Here is a 7,205-nt window from a genome sequence, read left to right as displayed (position 1 = left end):
AGCCATTTCACAATTGCCTTTCAAAACTGCAAGGTCTAGCCGACTAGATGCTTAAAAGTACAAAACTCACTAAGCCCAGAGCCTACGGCCACACCACACTGAATGCGCCCGATCTCATCTGATCTCAGAAGCTAAGCAGTGTCGGGCCTAGTTAGTACCTGGATGGGAGACCACCTGGGAATACCAGGTGCTGTAGGCTTTTTTGTGCTCCAAGTTCAGGAAGTGAGCCATTTCACAATTGCCTTTCAAAACTGCAAGGTCTAGCCGACTAGATGCTTAAAAGTACAAAACTCACTAGGCCCAGAGCCTACGGCCACACCACACTGAATGCGCCCGATCTCAGAAGCTAAGCAGGGTCGGGCCTAGTTAGTACCTGGATGGGAGACTGCCTGGGAATACCAGGTGCTGTAGGCTTTTTTGTGCTCCATGATTAGTAATTGCGCAACTTCTCAATTATTTTTCAAATTTGGTATGTTTCCAAAATAATTGTATCCCGTTTTATAGCGGAAATGTTGGACAACATCATGAGGGCTGGAGCTACCTTTTTACATAGAATTAGCATACAGGTAGTGTGTTAATGGGTAATAAATCGACTTTCACATGTAATGCAGTACAGAGAATATTGAGTCCTTCAAGAGGCATGAAAGAAAACCATTATTGTGTTGATTGTTCTCTCCACCTCCCTGCAACAGACACAGGATGGATGAATTAAAGTTATCCTACCAGACATAGGAGTCCTGAATGGGCCCACCAGTCTTATATATCTCGCCTGATCGAGCCTGATCGAGCGCTGATCGAGCGATGAGCGTGGTATCATGTTGCAAGTGGCTGCATGGCTTAGCTTACTAAATGCAAATGCATAAGAGTAATATTCTTAGCATTCCTAGAGCCTACGGCCACACCACACTGAATGCACCCGATCTCGTCTGATCTCGGAAGTTAAGCAGTGTCAGGCCTAGTTAGTACCTGGATGGGAGACCGCCTGGGAATACCAGGTGCTGTAGGCTTTTTTGTGCTCCAAGTTCAGGAAGTGAGCCCTTTCTCAATTGCCTTTTAAAACTGCAAGGTCTAGCCGACTAGATGCTTAAAAGTACAAAACTCACTAGGCCCAGAGCCTACGGCCACACCACACTGAATGCGCCTGATCTCGTCTGATCTCAGAAGCTAAGCAGTGTCGGGCCTAGTTAGTACCTGGATGGGAGACCGCCTGGGAATACCAGGTGCTGTAGGCTTTTTTGTACTCCAAGTTCAGGAAGTGAGCCATTTCTCAATTGCCTTTCAAAACTGCAAGGTCTAGCCGACTAGATGCTTAAAAGTACAAAACTCACAAGGCCCAGAGCCTACGGCCACACCACACTGAATGCGCCCGATCTCGTCTGATCTCGGAAGCTAAGCAGTGTCGGGCCTCTTTAGTACCTGCATGGGAGACCGCCTGGGAATACCAGGTGCTGTAGGCTTTTTTGTGCTCCAAGTTCAGGAAGTGAGCCATTTCTCAATTGCCTTTCAAAACTGCAAGGTCTAGCTGACTAGATGCTTAAAAGTACAAAACTCACTAGGCCCAGAGCCTATGGCCACACCACACTGATTGCGCCTGATCTCGTCTGATCTCAAAAGCTAAGCAGTGTCGGGCCTAGTTAGTACCTGGATGGGAGACTGCCTGGGAATACCAGGTGCTGTAGGCTTTTTTGTGCTCCAAGTTCAGGAAGTGAGCCATTTCACAATTGCCTTTCAAAACTGCAAGGTCTAGCCGACTAGATGCTTAAAAGTACAAAACTCACTAGGTCTAGAGCCTACGGCCACACCACACTGAATGCGTCTGATCTCAGAAGCTAAGCAGTGTCGGGCCTAGTTAGTACCTGGATGGGAGACCGCCTGGGAATACCAGGTGCTGTAGGCTTTTTTGTACTCCAAGTTCAGGAAGTGAGCCATTTCTCAATTGCCTTTCAAAACTGCAAGGTCTAGCCGACTAGATGCTTAAAAGTACAAAACTCACAAGGCCCAGAGCCTACGGCCACACCACACTGAATGCGCCCGATTTCGTCTGATCTCGGAAGCTAAGCAGTGTCGGGCCTCGTTAGTACCTGGATGGGAGACCGCCTGGGAATACCAGGTGCTGTAGGCTTTTTTGTGCTCCAAGTTCAGGAAGTGAGCCATTTCTCAATTGCCTTTCAAAACTGCAAGGTCTAGCTGACTAGATGCTTAAAAGTACAAAACTCACTAGGCCCAGAACCTACGGCCACACCACACTGATTGCGCCCGATCTCGTCTGATCTCGGAAGCTAAGCAGTGTCGGGCCTAGTTAGTACCTGGATGGGAGACCGCCTGGGAATACCAGGTGCTGTAGGCTTTTTTGTACTCCAAGTTCAGGAAGTGAGCCATTTCTCAATTGCCTTTCAAAACTGCAAGGTCTAGCCGACTAAAAACTCACAAGGCCCAGACCCTACGGCCACACCACACTGAATGCGCCCGATCTCGTCTGATCTCGGAAGCTAAGCAGTGTCGGGCCTCGTTAGTACCTGGATGGGAGACCGCCTGGGAATACCAGGTGCTGTAGGCTTTTTTGTGCTCCAAGTTCAGGAAGTGAGCCATTTCTCAATTGCCTTTCAAAACTGCAAGGTCTAGCTGACTAGATGCTTAAAAGTACAAAACTCACTAGGCCCAGAGCCTACGGCCACACCACACTGATTGCGTCTGATCTCGGAAGCTAAGCAGTGTCGGGCCTAGTTAGTACCTGGATGGGAGACCACCTGGGAATACCAGGTGCTGTAGGCTTTTTTGTGCTCCAAGTTCAGGAAGTGAGCCATTTCACAATTGCCTTTCAAAACTGCAAGGTCTAGCCGACTAGATGCTTAAAAGTACAAAACTCACTAAGCCCAGAGCCTACGGCCACACCACACTGAATGCGCCCGATCTCATCTGATCTCAGAAGCTAAGCAGTGTCGGGCCTAGTTAGTACCTGGATGGGAGACCGCCTGGGAATACCAGGTGCTGTAGGCTTTTTTGTGCTCCAAGTTCAGGAAGTGAGCCATTTCACAATTGCCTTTCAAAACTGCAAGGTCTAGCCGACTAGATGCTTAAAAGTACAAAACTCACTAGGCTCAGAGCCTACGGCCACACCACACTGAATGCGCCTGATCTCGGAAGCTAAGCAGGGTCGGGCCTAGTTAGTACCTGGATGGGAGACTGCCTGGGAATACCAGGTGCTGTAGGCTTTTTTTGTGCTCCATGATTAGTAATTGCGCAACTTCTCAATTATTTTTCAAATTTGGTATGTTTCCAAAATAATTGTATCCCGTTTTATAGCGGAAATGTTGGACAACATCATGAGGGCTGGAGCTACCTTTTTACATAGAATTAGCATACAGGTAGTGTGTTCATGGGTAATAAATCGACTTTCACATGTAATGCAGTACAGAGAATATTGAGTCCTTCAAGAGGCATGAAAGAAAACCATTATTGTGTTGATTGTTCTCTCCACCTCCCTGCAACAGACACAGGATGGATGAATTAAAGTTATCCTACCAGACATAGGAGTCCTGAATGGGCCCACCAGTCTTATATATCTCGCCTGATCGAGCCTGATCGAGCGATGAGCGTGGTATCATGTTGCAAGTGGCTGCATGGCTTAGCTTACTAAATGCAAATGCATAAGAGTAATATTCTTAGCATTTCTAGAGCCTACGGCCACACCACACTGAATGCGTCCGATCTCGTCTGATCTCGGAAGCTAAGCAGTGTCGGGCCTCGTTAGTACTTGGATGGGAGACCGCCTGGGAATACCAGGTGCTGTAGGCTTTTTTGTGCTCCAAGTTCAGGAAGTGAGCCATTTCTCAATTGCCTTTCAAAACTGCAAGGTCTAGCTGACTAGATGCTTAAAAGTACAAAACTCACAAGGCCCAGAGCCTACGGCCACACCACACTGATTGCGCCCGATCTAGTCTGATCTCAGAAGCTAAGCAGTGTCGGGCCTAGTTAGTACCTGGATGGGAGACCACCTGGGAATACCAGGTGCTGTAGGCTTTTTTGTGCTCCAAGTTCAGGAAGTGAGCAATTTCACAATTGCCTTTCAAAACTGCAAGGTCTAGCCGACTAGATGCTTAAAAGTACAAAACTCACTAGGCCCAGAGCCTACAGCCACACCACACTGAATGCGCCCGATCTCGGAAGCTAAGCAGGGTCGGGCCTAGTTAGTACCTGGATGGGAGACTGCCTGGGAATACCAGGTGCTGTAGGCTTTTTTGTGCTCCATGATTAGTAATTGCGCAACTTCTCAATTATTTTTCAAATTTGGTATGTTTCCAAAATAATTGTATCCCGTTTTATAGCGGAAATGTTGGACAACATCATGAGGGCTGGAGCTACCTTTTTACATAGAATTAGCATACAGGTAGTGTGTTCATGGGTAATAAATCGACTTTCACATGTAATGCAGTACAGAGAATATTGAGTCCTTCAAGAGGCATGAAAGAAAACCATTATTGTGTTGATTGTTCTCTCCACCTCCCTGCAACAGACACAGGATGGATGAATTAAAGTTATCCTACCAGACATAGGAGTCCTGAATGGGCCCACCAGTCTTATATATCTCGCCTGATCGAGCCTGATCGAGCGATGAGCGTGGTATCATGTTCCAAGTGGCTGCATGGCTTAGCTTACTAAATGCAAATGCATAAGAGTAATATTCTTAGCATTCCTAGAGCCTACGGCCACACCACACTGAATGCACCCGATCTCGTCTGATCTCGGAAGTTAAGCAGTGTCAGGCCTAGTTAGTACCTGGATGGGAGACCGCCTGGGAATACCAGGTGCTGTAGGCTTTTTTGTGCTCCAAGTTCAGGAAGTGAGCCCTTTCTCAATTGCCTTTTAAAACTGCAAGGTCTAGCCGACTAGATGCTTAAAAGTACAAAACTCACTAGGCCCAGAGCCTACGGCCACACCACACTGAATGCGCCTGATCTCGTCTGATCACAGAAGCTAAGCAGTGTCGGGCCTAGTTAGTACCTGGATGGGAGACCGCCTGGGAATACCAGGTGCTGTAGGCTTTTTTGTACTCCAAGTTCAGGAAGTGAGCCATTTCTCAATTGCCTTTCAAAACTGCAAGGTCTAGCCGACTAGATGCTTAAAAGTACAAAACTCACAAGGCCCAGAGCCTACGGCCACACCACACTGAATGCGTCCGATCTCGTCTGATCTCGGAAGCTAAGCAGTGTCGGGCCTCGTTAGTACTTGGATGGGAGACCGCCTGGGAATACCAGGTGCTGTAGGCTTTTTTGTGCTCCAAGTTCAGGAAGTGAGCCATTTCTCAATTGCCTTTCAAAACTGCAAGGTCTAGCTGACTAGATGCTTAAAAGTACAAAACTCACAAGGCCCAGAGCCTACGGCCACACCACACTGATTGCGCCCGATCTAGTCTGATCTCGGAAGCTAAGCAGTGTCGGGCCTAGTTAGTACCTGGATGGGAGACCACCTGGGAATACCAGGTGCTGTAGGCTTTTTTGTGCTCCAAGTTCAGGAAGTGAGCCATTTCACAATTGCCTTTCAAAACTGCAAGGTCTAGCCGACTAGATGCTTAAAAGTACAAAACTCACTAGGCCCAGAGCCTACGGCCACACCACACTGAATGCGCCCGATCTCGGAAGCTAAGCAGGGTCGGGCCTAGTTAGTACCTGGATGGGAGACTGCCTGGGAATACCAGGTGCTGTAGGCTTTTTTGTGCTCCATGATTAGTAATTGCGCAACTTCTCAATTATTTTTCAAATTTGGTATGTTTCCAAAATAATTGTATCCCGTTTTATAGCGGAAATGTTGGACAACATCATGAGGGCTGGAGCTACCTTTTTACATAGAATTAGCATACAGGTAGTGTGTTAATGGGTAATAAATCGACTTTCACATGTAATGCAGTACAGAGAATATTGAGTCCTTCAAGAGGCATGAAAGAAAACCATTATTGTGTTGATTGTTCTCTCCACCTCCCTGCAACAGACACAGGATGGATGAATTAAAGTTATCCTACCAGACATAGGAGTCCTGAATGGGCCCACCAGTCTTATATATCTCGCCTGATCGAGCCTGATCGAGCGATGAGCGTGGTATCATGTTGCAAGTGGCTGCATGGCTTAGCTTACTAAATGCAAATGCATAAGAGTAATATTCTTAGCATTCCTAGAGCCTACGGCCACACCACACTGAATGCACCCGATCTCGTCTGATCTCGGAAGTTAAGCAGTGTCAGGCCTAGTTAGTACCTGGATGGGAGACCGCCTGGGAATACCAGGTGCTGTAGGCTTTTTTGTGCTCCAAGTTCAGGAAGTGAGCCCTTTCTCAATTGCCTTTTAAAACTGCAAGGTCTAGCCGACTAGATGCTTAAAAGTACAAAACTCACTAGGCCCAGAGCCTACGGCCACACCACACTGAATGCGCCTGATCTCGTCTGATCTCAGAAGCTAAGCAGTGTCGGGCCTAGTTAGTACCTGGATGGGAGACCGCCTGGGAATACCAGGTGCTGTAGGCTTTTTTGTACTCCAAGTTCAGGAAGTGAGCCATTTCTCAATTGCCTTTCAAAACTGCAAGGTCTAGCCGACTAGATGCTTAAAAGTACAAAACTCACAAGGCCCAGAGCCTACGGCCACACCACACTGAATGCGCCCGATCTCGTCTGATCTCGGAAGCTAAGCAGTGTTGGGCCTCGTTAGTACCTGGATGGGAGACCGCCTGGGAATACCAGGTGCTGTAGGCTTTTTTGTGCTCCAAGTTCAGGAAGTGAGCCATTTCTCAATTGCCTTTCAAAACTGCAAGGTCTAGCTGACTAGATGCTTAAAAGTACAAAACTCACTAGGCCCAGAGCCTACGGCCACACCACACTGATTGCGCCCGATCTCGTCTGATCTCGGAAGCTAAGCAGTGTCGGGCCTAGTTAGTACCTGGATGGGAGACCACCTGGGAATACCAGGTGCTGTAGGCTTTTTTGTGCTCCAAGTTCAGGAAGTGAGCCATTTCACAATTGCCTTTCAAAACTGCAAGGTCTAGCCGACTAGATGCTTAAAAGTACAAAACTCACTAGGTCTAGAGCCTACGGCCACACCACACTGAATGCGCCTGATCTCGTCTGATCTCAGAAGCTAAGCAGTGTCGGGCCTAGTTAGTACCTGGATGGGAGACCGCCTGGGAATACCAGGTGCTGTAGGCTTTTTTGTACTCCAAGT

The 7,205-nt window shown here is 47.8% G+C and overlaps 20 non-coding genes and 6 pseudogenes across 20 annotated transcripts; all 26 read left to right on the top strand.

The window, feature by feature from the left end:
• Positions 1-80: 80 nt before the first annotated feature.
• Positions 81-199, top strand: LOC138462465 (5S ribosomal RNA). The gene has a single exon (XR_011265060.1). It is a non-coding gene; the product is annotated as a 5S ribosomal RNA (ribosomal RNA).
• A 106-nt stretch (positions 200-305) lies between these two features.
• LOC138458520 (5S ribosomal RNA) lies at positions 306-414 on the top strand (annotated as a pseudogene).
• Positions 415-888: 474 nt separating this feature from the next.
• On the top strand, positions 889-1,007 carry LOC138461269 (5S ribosomal RNA). Its single transcript, XR_011263894.1, has one exon. It is a non-coding gene; the product is annotated as a 5S ribosomal RNA (ribosomal RNA).
• A 106-nt stretch (positions 1,008-1,113) lies between these two features.
• Positions 1,114-1,232, top strand: LOC138464678 (5S ribosomal RNA). The gene has a single exon (XR_011267256.1). It is a non-coding gene; the product is annotated as a 5S ribosomal RNA (ribosomal RNA).
• Positions 1,233-1,338: 106 nt separating this feature from the next.
• LOC138454101 (5S ribosomal RNA) lies at positions 1,339-1,457 on the top strand. The gene has a single exon (XR_011260794.1). It is a non-coding gene; the product is annotated as a 5S ribosomal RNA (ribosomal RNA).
• A 106-nt stretch (positions 1,458-1,563) lies between these two features.
• On the top strand, positions 1,564-1,682 carry LOC138454804 (5S ribosomal RNA). The gene has a single exon (XR_011261463.1). It is a non-coding gene; the product is annotated as a 5S ribosomal RNA (ribosomal RNA).
• A 106-nt stretch (positions 1,683-1,788) lies between these two features.
• Positions 1,789-1,897, top strand: LOC138456238 (5S ribosomal RNA; annotated as a pseudogene).
• Positions 1,898-2,003: 106 nt separating this feature from the next.
• Positions 2,004-2,122, top strand: LOC138464264 (5S ribosomal RNA). Its single transcript, XR_011266844.1, has one exon. It is a non-coding gene; the product is annotated as a 5S ribosomal RNA (ribosomal RNA).
• A 106-nt stretch (positions 2,123-2,228) lies between these two features.
• LOC138463073 (5S ribosomal RNA) lies at positions 2,229-2,347 on the top strand. The gene has a single exon (XR_011265659.1). It is a non-coding gene; the product is annotated as a 5S ribosomal RNA (ribosomal RNA).
• Positions 2,348-2,438: 91 nt separating this feature from the next.
• Positions 2,439-2,557, top strand: LOC138465088 (5S ribosomal RNA). The gene has a single exon (XR_011267664.1). It is a non-coding gene; the product is annotated as a 5S ribosomal RNA (ribosomal RNA).
• A 106-nt stretch (positions 2,558-2,663) lies between these two features.
• Positions 2,664-2,772, top strand: LOC138457513 (5S ribosomal RNA; annotated as a pseudogene).
• A 106-nt stretch (positions 2,773-2,878) lies between these two features.
• Positions 2,879-2,997, top strand: LOC138462539 (5S ribosomal RNA). The gene has a single exon (XR_011265134.1). It is a non-coding gene; the product is annotated as a 5S ribosomal RNA (ribosomal RNA).
• A 106-nt stretch (positions 2,998-3,103) lies between these two features.
• LOC138458012 (5S ribosomal RNA) lies at positions 3,104-3,212 on the top strand (annotated as a pseudogene).
• Positions 3,213-3,676: 464 nt separating this feature from the next.
• On the top strand, positions 3,677-3,795 carry LOC138463857 (5S ribosomal RNA). Its single transcript, XR_011266441.1, has one exon. It is a non-coding gene; the product is annotated as a 5S ribosomal RNA (ribosomal RNA).
• Positions 3,796-3,901: 106 nt separating this feature from the next.
• LOC138454958 (5S ribosomal RNA) lies at positions 3,902-4,020 on the top strand. Its single transcript, XR_011261609.1, has one exon. It is a non-coding gene; the product is annotated as a 5S ribosomal RNA (ribosomal RNA).
• Positions 4,021-4,126: 106 nt separating this feature from the next.
• LOC138457463 (5S ribosomal RNA) lies at positions 4,127-4,235 on the top strand (annotated as a pseudogene).
• Positions 4,236-4,698: 463 nt separating this feature from the next.
• On the top strand, positions 4,699-4,817 carry LOC138461268 (5S ribosomal RNA). The gene has a single exon (XR_011263893.1). It is a non-coding gene; the product is annotated as a 5S ribosomal RNA (ribosomal RNA).
• Positions 4,818-4,923: 106 nt separating this feature from the next.
• On the top strand, positions 4,924-5,042 carry LOC138464969 (5S ribosomal RNA). The gene has a single exon (XR_011267545.1). It is a non-coding gene; the product is annotated as a 5S ribosomal RNA (ribosomal RNA).
• Positions 5,043-5,148: 106 nt separating this feature from the next.
• On the top strand, positions 5,149-5,267 carry LOC138463856 (5S ribosomal RNA). The gene has a single exon (XR_011266440.1). It is a non-coding gene; the product is annotated as a 5S ribosomal RNA (ribosomal RNA).
• A 106-nt stretch (positions 5,268-5,373) lies between these two features.
• LOC138464754 (5S ribosomal RNA) lies at positions 5,374-5,492 on the top strand. The gene has a single exon (XR_011267332.1). It is a non-coding gene; the product is annotated as a 5S ribosomal RNA (ribosomal RNA).
• Positions 5,493-5,598: 106 nt separating this feature from the next.
• Positions 5,599-5,707, top strand: LOC138456704 (5S ribosomal RNA; annotated as a pseudogene).
• Positions 5,708-6,170: 463 nt separating this feature from the next.
• On the top strand, positions 6,171-6,289 carry LOC138461266 (5S ribosomal RNA). Its single transcript, XR_011263891.1, has one exon. It is a non-coding gene; the product is annotated as a 5S ribosomal RNA (ribosomal RNA).
• A 106-nt stretch (positions 6,290-6,395) lies between these two features.
• Positions 6,396-6,514, top strand: LOC138464665 (5S ribosomal RNA). Its single transcript, XR_011267242.1, has one exon. It is a non-coding gene; the product is annotated as a 5S ribosomal RNA (ribosomal RNA).
• A 106-nt stretch (positions 6,515-6,620) lies between these two features.
• LOC138461162 (5S ribosomal RNA) lies at positions 6,621-6,739 on the top strand. The gene has a single exon (XR_011263795.1). It is a non-coding gene; the product is annotated as a 5S ribosomal RNA (ribosomal RNA).
• Positions 6,740-6,845: 106 nt separating this feature from the next.
• LOC138459901 (5S ribosomal RNA) lies at positions 6,846-6,964 on the top strand. Its single transcript, XR_011262681.1, has one exon. It is a non-coding gene; the product is annotated as a 5S ribosomal RNA (ribosomal RNA).
• A 106-nt stretch (positions 6,965-7,070) lies between these two features.
• Positions 7,071-7,189, top strand: LOC138464653 (5S ribosomal RNA). Its single transcript, XR_011267230.1, has one exon. It is a non-coding gene; the product is annotated as a 5S ribosomal RNA (ribosomal RNA).
• The last annotated feature ends 16 nt before the right edge of the window (positions 7,190-7,205 follow it).

The sequence above is a fragment of the Ambystoma mexicanum genome, chromosome 4p (genome assembly GCF_040938575.1).
Source record: "Ambystoma mexicanum isolate Mex_15411 chromosome 4p, UKY_AmexF1_1, whole genome shotgun sequence".
Lineage (NCBI taxonomy): Eukaryota > Metazoa > Chordata > Amphibia > Caudata > Ambystomatidae > Ambystoma > Ambystoma mexicanum.
This window is presented reverse-complemented; position numbering and strand designations above follow the sequence as displayed.